This window comes from Piliocolobus tephrosceles, chromosome Y, assembly GCF_002776525.5.
Source record: "Piliocolobus tephrosceles isolate RC106 chromosome Y, ASM277652v3, whole genome shotgun sequence".
Classification (NCBI taxonomy): domain Eukaryota; kingdom Metazoa; phylum Chordata; class Mammalia; order Primates; family Cercopithecidae; genus Piliocolobus; species Piliocolobus tephrosceles.
In genome coordinates, this window is record NC_045456.1 from 18,211,826 (window position 1) to 18,222,038 (window position 10,213).

Sequence of the window (10,213 nt, forward strand, 5' to 3'; positions counted from 1 at the left end):
AAAATTTAAAAGATAACTTCACAAAGACATTTTACCATCGAAAGAGAGGATGGTGTTCCATTTTGCTTGTTTGATGTTGTTTGCATTAGATTTCTGAGTTTTTCCTGCCATCCTTCCAATGAGGGTATAACTTTCTACATTTTTGCTAAGTATAAATATCTCAAGTCTTAGTGTCTTCGTGTTTCTCTCTTTCTTGCTATTGCTACAGCTTTTAAAAATTATTGTCTATGTTGTGAATTGAATTGTGTCATCCAAAAATTTATGTTGACATCCTCCATCTTGGCAACTGTGGCTTTGACTTTATTTGGAAATAGGGTCTCTCTTTAAAGAGGTAATTAAGATGCAAGTTAAGAGGAGGTCATGCTGGAGTGAAGTGCAGCCTTAATCCAGCATGACAGGCATCTTTATAACAAGAGAAGATGAAACCGACATTGCAAAATTGTAACCGAGACAGTGACAGACATCTGACCTAACCAACTCCATCTTGCTTCTAACCTCCAGACTGTCCTTGTTGACTCCTGGGCGTAGGCTGAACGAACTTTGGGAGGAATTTAGTTTATATAGTTTATAGTTTAAAACAAAGATGATAACAGCCCTTTCCCAAAACAAAGCTCCTTGCCTGGGGACTAGACTGCCTTTGTAGGACTAACAAATTAACCACAAGATTAGAAATTATATTGTAGGAGTGATGTAGCTGGAGGCTACACGATTTTGACCCTCCCTAAAGAGCTCCTAAGATCAGTGTTTAATATTATTTTGCAGACCCTGCACTGGATTAATCAGCTGGCACCACCCACATCGATAAACTCTCTCATCTGATCTTGCGGTCCCCACCCAGGAACTGACTCAGTGCAAAAGGACAGTTTCAATTCCCTATGATTTTATCTCCTACCCAACCAGTCAGCACTCTTGACATACTGGCCTTTCCCCATCCACCAAATTATTCTTAGAAACCCTGATTCCCGAATGCTAAGGGAGACTGATTTGAGTAATAATAAAACTACTGTCTCCCACACAGCCGGCTCTGTGTGAATTGCTCTTTATTGCAATTCCCCTGTCTTGAGAAATCACTTCTGTCTAGGCAGCGGGCAAGGTGAGCCCATTGGGCAGTTACAAGCAGACACAGACACACAAAGAAGAGACTCTCATGTGAAAAGACAGACACACAGAGAGAATATCGTAAGAGGACAGAGGAAGAGATTGGAGAGAAGCAACTGTAAGCCAAGGAACACCAAAGACTGCAGGAAACCCCAAAAACTAGGAACAGGGCATGGAACAGATTCTCAGAACCCATATTCACAGAAAAAGTCCCTGCCAACACCTGAAATTCAACCTTCTGGATTCCAGATCTGTGAGTGAATACATGTCTGTTGTTCCCAGCTATCCACAGTCCCAGGAATCTCATTCAGTCATTATTTGTTTGTCTTTCCCGATATTTCTATGTCCCATGGTTGAATCTTTGTCATTGAGGTCCATTTTCTGATTCATTATCTCTCTGGCTACTTTTCTTTTTTCCACTTGTGATTTCTTTTCCCTGCTTCCTCCCTAACTGTCAAGACACAGAATCAATTGGGAAGAGGGAAAAGGGCATGAAGAACCCTGTGGTTTTCTCCCTGCGTAGCTCGTGTGCTAGAGAGGACATGAATCTACACCCTTCCTTCCTTCCTGCGGGGAGTTGAGTGGATTCCATAGGTATAATATGTTCTTTTTTTCTTTTTTTCGAGACAGAGTCTTGCTCTGTAGCCCAGGCCGGAGTGCGATGGCATGATCTCGGCTCATTGCAACCTCCGCCTCCCGGGTTCAAGCTATTCTCCTATCTCAGCTTCCTGAGTAGCTGGGATTACAGGCACCCACCACCATGCCTGGATAATTTTTGTGTTTTTAGTAGAGACAGAGTTTCACCATGTTGGCCAGGCTGGTCTCGAACTCCTGACCTCAAGTGATCCACTCGCCTAAGCCTCCCAAAGTGCTGGGATTACAGGCATAAGCCACAGGACCAAATCTCAGAAAATATATCATACTAGATAAGGCAATGCTCAAAACCCATTTTCTTGTCCTTGTTAGCAATGTGATGTCTCACTTTCCTGACCTAGCTCCTCAGATTTGCAAAACAAATTTCTATATTTTATCATGAAGTTATGTAAATTATGACCATGATTTTCCTCTCACTCAGAGAGCATAAGAAAAGCTTTTTCTACCTGCATTCAAACAGTGTGCATATATTAAAGTGTATGTACTGAAGAACATACAGTAGTTATTTTACACATTGAGACTGGAAATTAGCTTCCTCTATGCATTTGCATTTTTGTTTAAAGGAGGTTATGTGAGCTCAGTGGTTATTGAACTCATTAAGTCCTTCCCATTCAGCACAGAGATCAAAGGGTAGATATTTTTTTCCATACTCACTGAAAGAGTACTCATAAATGTGTCTGCTGGAGCCAGTAACTTCATCAATTAAAACTTAAGTTTGCTTTAAACTTTATCATTTGAGACTTAACATACATTAATAGGTTAAAAAATAGCACAATAACTGTAATAATTAGAACAACTGTAATAACACATCCTTTAATCCCTCAAGACATTGTCATTTAATATCTCACATCAAAGAAAAATTATATTGTCTCATTGCAGCTTTAAATTATTTCTTCAAATAGTTTATAATAAAAGAGCGCATTCTGTCCAAAAGTTTTGTGCCTGAGAGGACTATAAGTGACTTTCAAAGTTATGACCAAAAAGATCAAAAGAAAATGTTCAATACATGTATACTCTGGCAAAAACCCAATACATACGTATAATTCTTGCAACAATCCTTGAAATCCATAGACATGTTTTTGAAGAATGTTTACAGTATTTTATTTGCATGTTGTTGTATGAATTGTAGGCATGGAACTTGCCTTTTGAATAGGTCTTCTCTGACATAAATGCTGACACGGACACGGTCTTCTCTGACATAAATGCTGACATAAATTGTTTTTCCTACAATTTCTAGGTGAGTGCTTCTCAAAATTTAGCATGCATATGAATCATCTAGGGATTTTGTTAAAATACAAGCCCTGCCTGGATTGTTCAGGGGTGAAGTACATAGAATCTGCATTTCTAATAAACTCTGCGGTTGAGCTGATGCAACTGCAAGGATTTGATCTACAGATCTACAGTGTCCAATATGGTGGCCACTAGCCACATGTGGTCAATTACATTTAATAAATTTAAGTTAAATTAAAAATCCAGTCCCTTATTTTCAATAGCTGCATATCAGTTGTTAACAGCCAAGTGTGGCTTGTGGTTATTCTATTGCAAAGCTCAGATGCACAATATTTTCATCATTGCAGAAAGTTCTATCGGAAAACTCTGTTCTTCAAGATGGCAGAAGAAAGAGTGAATTCTGTTTCTGAAAGGAATAGTATATTGATGTTTTTCAATATAGTGACATAATTCCGAAAGTAAAAATATTTTCAAAAGCATTTTCTGACTGTTCTCTAGTGATGTTTAAGGAATTACTGCAATATATAAAATCTATTGTATACGAGAGCACAGTTGAATCAAGATCAAGATTTTCTTTATCTGAGAACTGATACTCATTGTATTTTTTAATAGTCACTTCTGAAATATCAACCATATATATAGAGAGATTTCATTTCAATCAAGCAAATGTGCTTAGAAGCTGACCTTTCCATGCAAGATAAGTTAAATGTGGTGGCATTATAATACTGTATGTTTTATTATTTCTATATTCTTCAGTTTAATGCAGAGTGGACAAAAATGATGGCTATCTTTTTTTCTAAAACTCAATAAAGTATTATTAAGTGAGCCCTGGAAGGCATTTATTAAACTGTTATAAGCCAGGGTGCTGGGGCAGCAAAACGGCAGGATATTGGTTTCCAGGGTCTAACTTCGTATTCCTGAACTAACTTAATTTGTGTGTTTTATGGACTTGATGTTCAAAAGAAAGTATCAGATTTCACAGAAAAAAAAAGTGACGATATCTTTCAGTTCTCAATGGCCATTTCTCACATGCATTTTGAATAAGTGTTAGTCATCTAGAAATCAGCAAACTGCTTTAGGATAGGAGGCTATTGGTAGAGACTCAGGGGTAGATCCCTGAAGAAGTGTCAACATCACTTCAGAATGAAGTAAAATGAAAATGTATTTTCTCTACTCACCCTCATTCTTTCAGTTTCCTAGATACCTACTCATCTCTTATTTATCAAGTGGTACCTTTTGGGAAAATTTTAACTGTCTTTCTGTTATGCAAGATCGAGCTTGAAAATAAGGAAGGAGATGCAATGTTAGGAAATAAAATAATGAAGTGGATCCTGTGTAATCCCAGTATTTTGAGAGGATGAGACTGGAGGATCCCTTGAGCCCAGGAGTTTGAGACTAGCCTGGGCAACATAAGCAAGACCCTATCTCTACCAAAAAAAAAAAAAAAAACAATTAGCTGGGCATGGTGACTTGTAGCATGTAGTCCCAGCTACTTAGGAGGATGAGGTAGAAGGAACACTTGAACCCGGGAGATCAAGGCTGCCGTGAGCTTGATCACACCACTGCAGTCCAGCCTGGGTGACAGAACGAAACCCTGTCTAAAAAAAAAAAAAAAAAAAGAAATTATTTAGATGAAGCATATGGCTGTTTCCCTGAGAAGTGCCTCTCTGTTAAATCATGAGTTGATTGTAGGAAGAATGTCTTCTTCCTCCAAATATGATCAATTATCATAATATACTCCAACAAAATGAAGACAATGTTTTCAAGAAATGCTAACAAAATATTTATTTTGAACTGTGTTTGCTTATTGAAGTATATACGGTCTCACAATTTTAATAAACCACTTTTTAAAAATTCTCATCTCTTTTCTATTTAACATTCAATTTGGTAAACTTTTTTGCATACATAATATGCCTTTTACATGCTGTATTATATGCAATTCATCATGCCTTTTGTGTTTGAGAAAACTCACCATTAACAGTTAACTGTTCATCATTTCTCTCCATCAGAGTTTCAGTTAAATACATTTTTAAAAGCACTTGTCTAAAGTCTAATTGTAATGTTTTTGTTTTGTTTGTTTGTTTTTTGAGACAGGGCCTGTCTCTGTCACTCAGGCTGGGGTGCAGTGGCATGATGACAGCTCACTGCAATCTCTACCTCCAAGGCTCAAGCAATCCTCCCATCCCAGCCTCCTGAGTAGTTGGGACCACAGGCGTGTGCCACCACACCTGGCTAACTTTTTTGCATTTTTAGTAAAGATAGAGTTTCTCCATGTTTCCCAGACTGGTCTCGAACTCCTGAGCTCAAGAGATTCACCCACCCTGGCCTCCCAAAGTGCTGGGTTTACAGGCATGAGCCACCACGCCTGGCCTAATTGCAGTGTATTATTGAAATGTTAAAATATGGTTGTCTGTTAATCCCTCTTCCTCTCTCTCTCCCTCTCTCTTTCTCTTTCATTTTGTCTCCCTCTCTCTTTCATCTAAATAGTCTTCAAAAATATTGTCCATGATACATGTGCATTGCCAATATTCCCAGTGGTGATTGCTAAAGATGATGGTGTCTATGTTAAAGAGTCTTACCAGGGGAATTTTGTGAAACTAAAATTTGAAATCCACTATCTCCATGCAAAGTTTAAGGACCAGATTTTGACTGAGCTATTGAGTAGCCATCAGGTAACTTTTCTTTCACTGTATTTTGCTTGGCTCTTTACCATATCAACTGTTTCCTGGGCTCTTATCTCTGAAGCCAATTGCATGAACAGTGATTAAAAATATATTTTTTTAATTTAACTTTGATGTTTGGAGACCATTTATTTGCTAGTTTTCTCTCCAAACAATGCTATTTATATTCCTATGTGAATTCTGAAATTGGTAATTTTTATTAAATAAACCTACAGTGAAATCAGAAAATGCATGCAGTAAGTTATTCTTGGGCCTCCTTATAAGGAATATTTTTAAAGATATGAATTATCAAAGTAAAATAAATGTCCAAGGGAATGATGTTTCGCAAATGTCCTAAAAACTGGTACCCTGATTTCAGTACAATGAAAGATATCTGAATATATGTCAATTGGATCTCCTTTATTTCCCTCATCTCAAAGTTTAAATGCTTGTCACTCAAATAGACAGTTTGCATCTTAAGTCTGATGACTGACTTATGACTCTGTGCATGTGAAAATTAGTGTGTTCAGAATCTTTAGTTTTTAGTGAATACAGCAGGTCATGCAAATAATAGTTCAGCTCAACATTTCAATTATGTCAATATGCTTACTTCTTTAAATTAATTACTTAAGGTGGCATCTGTTATAAACATAATACTTCAATTTTGTGGTCATGAGAAGGGATGCAGCTTTAATGTACACAAGAGACTTATAAGTTTATTATAATCTTTTCTGAACCTGAAAATGCATGGAGGTGGTTAGCTACTTATGAAACATTCTGATGATGTATGAATGAGGGCAGACATGGTATATATAATGGCTTTTTAATTGCTTTGGGTTTAATCTTTGTTGATAACCCAACTTAAATGTAGTAATCTTTTACTGCATAGCTTCTTCGAAATGTGTGCGAAAAAATCTTTTGACATACATAAGTAGCAAATATTCACGAAACATCATCATGCATTTATTAAAATACAGTGTTTCTTCCCACTTGATACTGTCTACATATAGGTTTCATTTCTATCAATATGGCAAATTTTTCAGACAATTCCAACAGCTGTATAGAGTGTTAAACAGATTAGAGGGTCCATAATCCATGGTACCGAATGGTTTTATGGAGCTACATTGGAAGGAATTGTTTGAACTTGATGAAAACATTAATCATCAGATTTAAAGATGATGGTTAAAACAAAACAAAACAAAAGTCAATGAACCCGAAAGGTATGAATCCCTTTCTCAGGTCAACAAGAAGATAATATTTCAAATGGAAACCTGCCTAGAGAAGGTAGTATATGAATTTACTTTATGTACATCTCCTTCACAAGATACTGGCTTTAAAAGCAATGGAGCCATTCTGAACATTTGGAAGGAAAAGTTTAAGTTCCAGTGCACCGAGATTGGCTGTTATAGAGGTATTTCTAATGTTGAGAGATTCCCATTTTAGAGAACCCTTAGATTAAGATGGTGGGAATCACTAAATGATTATCCCCACCTCTACTGCTTATTGACTGCTCTTTAAGAAAGTGGGCCTGTCACGGGGTTGGGGGAGTGGGGAGGGATAGCAGTAGGAGAAATACCTAATGTAAACGACGAGTTAATGGGGCAGCACACCAACATGGCACTTATGTACACATGTAACAAACCTGCACGAGGTGCACATGTACCCTAGAACTTAAAGTATAATAATAATAAATAAAATAAAAAAAGAAAGTGTCATTAGACTATTAGGAGAAATCTTGTAGGGTAAAGGATGCTTCCTTCAATCTCATAGCATCAACTCTCTTTCTCCCTTTTCAGAAGCAAACCTGTGCTTAGATAACGATTACGCCAAACCACCGAATTCAAGAAAAAGCTTATCATGCCCGACTATTGCATGACAGTATGTGAAAGCCAATCAACTAAAGATATTTTAGGAGAATAAAATATTGGGAGAGCACTGGAGTAAGTACAGTCATTCCTGGAATGGAAGCATTTAATTAAAATGACTATGAGCCTGAAGTGACTAGGGCGTGGGAACATCCTTGATAAGAAGATAGTGAAGCATGTAACACTCTTGGATAGATGGTGCTGATGGAACATTTTGAGGAGACCCAAGTTGGTGGAGGTAATGGGAGACTCAGGACAACAGAAAGTATGGGATTTTCAATGCTGCAGAAATGGGGCTGATATGATTCGGCTCTGTCCCCACCCAAATCTCGCCTTGAACTATAGTCCCATAATTCCCATGTGTGGTGGAAGGGACCCAGTGGGAGGTAATTGAATCATGGAGGCAGGTCTCTCCCATGCTATTCTCATGACAGTGAATAAGTCTCACGAGATCTGATGGTTTTATAAAGGGGAGTTTCCCTACACAAGTTCTGTCTTGCCTGCTGCATGTAAGACATGACTTTGCTCCTTATTCACCTTCTGCCATGATTGTGATGCCTCCCCAGCCATGAGTGAGCCAAACTCACTCTTACTGTAAGTCAATTAAACCTCTCTCCTTTATAAACTACCCAGTCTTAGATATGTCTTTATTAGCAGCATGAGAACGGACTGATACAGGGGCTGTGTTCTGACTAGCACAGAAATTTAACACTTGGCATCACAGAATGGCCCCAGCCTGAGCTAGCAGTGGGTGAGTGGTCAGCTCATAGTACAAGCTGCTTTTAGTAAACTTCTTGGGAACTGCAACCAGCCTAAAGCTAAAATCACAGTAAATAAGCATGAGTGGATATAAAAGAGAGATGATAGATTTGTGATTTGTTGACATAACCACCAGGACATCTGTATCACATGTGAAAAGTGCAGCCCGATTCCCAGATGCTGACCGCCATGCAGGGAAAGGCTTAGCAATGCGGTGAATTCCTAATTCATTTATTAGCTTTGATGGCTTTTCATGGACTGGGAGGGAAATCCCTAAAACATATGGATCTTATATCCTCTTGTGAAGAAGGTTGGTTTCACAAGGCAGAAGGAAAAGAGAGAAAGAGCTAGTAGGAGAGCAACATATGAGGTTGCTTCTTTCTCTTATATGAACTTTGTGAATATTATTTTCAACTCAGACCTAGAATCTGTACCATCATGTTCCCTTATCACCGGCCACAGACCCACCAACCCACTCACTCTTACACACACATATAAGGACAAAAAAAACAACAGATACTCTGTTTCTCCAAGATGCACTCTGGTCTCATTCAAAAATCTCTGTATGTTCCTGCATTTTGGAAGCCAAAGTGACCTCAGTACCAGTCTATCCATTTATGAGTCGTGTTTCCATAACTTATGCAATTCAAAGTTTGAAAACCCAGAGACTCAAACAATTAAAGCAAAAATGATTTTTTTATTTCAATTTTTATTTTAGGTTCAAGGGGTCCATGTGCAAGTGTGTTACATGATTTTATTGTGTGGTGTTGAGGTTTGGGATCCAAATGATCCCACCACTCAGGTATTGAGCATAGTACCCAAAAGGTAGTTTCTCAGTCCTTGCCCTCCTCCCTCTTTCCCCCTCTAGTAGTCCCCAGTGTCTATTGTTCCCACATTTATGTCCATGAGTACTCATGTTTAGTTCTCACTTACAAGTGACGTGGTATTTGCTTTTCTGTTCCTGCATTAATTCTCTTAGGATAATGGCCTCTAGCTGCATTTATTTTGCTGCAGAGGACATAATTTCATTCTTTTTAATGGCTGCATAGTATTCCATGGTGTCCATGTACCACGTTTTCTTTATCCAGTCTACCATTGATGGGTACCTAAGTTGGTTCCATGTCTTTGCTATTGTGAGCATTGCTGTGATGAATATGCAAGTGCATGTGTCTTTTTGATAGAACAATTTTTTGGGGGGGTGGGTGGTATATACCCAGTAATGGGATTGCAGAGTCAAATGGTAGTTCTGTTTTAAGTTTTTTGAGAAATCTCCAAACTGCTTTCCACAGTGGCTGAACTATTTTACCTTCCCACCAGTGGTATGTAAGTGTTCCCTTTTCTCCACATCCTCACCAGCATCTGTTGATTTAAAATTTTTTAATAATAGCCATTCTGACTGGTGTCAGGTGATTTTTAAAAATATATGTGTCATTTTCTCTTTCAAGTGTGAGATAGAAATTAACAGCTACCTCAGGCACATGTACTTGGATAAAATAAGCCTTGGGAAGAGCTTGTCATGCCTGGCTATTTCCTGCTAGAATAAGTAGTTTCTAAAGCTAATTTGTCAAATACATCGAGAAAAGCATTGCAACTCTCATTAGCATAACTAGTTTTTATAAAATCAATATTTCATTGTTATGTGGTGTTTCATTAGCTCCATTTCTTCCTAATTGCATACATTCAGAAATTTAGTGTAATTTGGTTCATTTACATATCCCGTGGTTTTGATAGCCTTTTCTTGGATGTGTTTGTTTATTTTAGTTATAACAACAATATAATCTCCTAATAGAAAATTTAAAAATAAACTTACTTTACAAATATTTTTGTCTATATGTCTATCATCTATCTTTTTAGGGTTTTAAGTTGTGCACCTTAAATATGCTTCATTTTTCTATACTATATTTTCTCTCAATATATGACATTTCCCACATTTATAGATGTGCATTC

At 37.6% G+C, this 10,213-nt stretch overlaps 1 long non-coding RNA gene across 1 annotated transcript; it reads left to right on the forward strand.

Annotated features, from left to right (window-relative positions):
* Positions 1-1,120: 1,120 nt before the first annotated feature.
* Positions 1,121-8,132, forward strand: LOC113222309. Its single transcript, XR_003308332.1, has 2 exons — positions 1,121-1,351; positions 7,439-8,132. It is a non-coding gene; the product is annotated as an uncharacterized LOC113222309 (long non-coding RNA).
* The last annotated feature ends 2,081 nt before the right edge of the window (positions 8,133-10,213 follow it).